This window comes from Etheostoma spectabile, chromosome 14, assembly GCF_008692095.1.
Source record: "Etheostoma spectabile isolate EspeVRDwgs_2016 chromosome 14, UIUC_Espe_1.0, whole genome shotgun sequence".
Classification (NCBI taxonomy): Eukaryota; Metazoa; Chordata; class Actinopteri; order Perciformes; family Percidae; genus Etheostoma; species Etheostoma spectabile.
In genome coordinates, this window is record NC_045746.1 from 23,222,505 (window position 1) to 23,222,727 (window position 223).

Below are 223 nucleotides of genomic sequence, written 5' to 3' on the forward strand. Positions count from 1 at the left end.
AGATATGAGGAGCATAGAAACTGAACGCTGCTTCCCCCCGTTTAGTTGTGACTCTGGGGACAGAGAACAGACCTGTCCCAGACAACCAGAGAGGTCTGGGTGGTTCATAGTGGAGCAGATCACAAATGTATTTTGGCCCTAAACTGTTTAGTGATTTATAAACTAGCAAAAGTACTTTGAAATCAATTCTTTGAGGTACAGGAAGCCAGTGTAAGGACTTCAG

At 43.9% G+C, this 223-nt stretch overlaps 1 protein-coding gene across 1 annotated transcript in view; it reads left to right on the forward strand.

The window, feature by feature from the left end:
* Positions 1-14, forward strand: part of pex11b (peroxisomal biogenesis factor 11 beta) — a 19,675-nt gene extending 19,661 nt beyond the window's left edge. The window contains exon 5 of the mRNA XM_032535620.1: positions 3-14. The gene's annotated coding sequence lies outside the window, so the exon portion shown is untranslated. The remainder of the gene's footprint in view (positions 1-2) is intronic.
* The last annotated feature ends 209 nt before the right edge of the window (positions 15-223 follow it).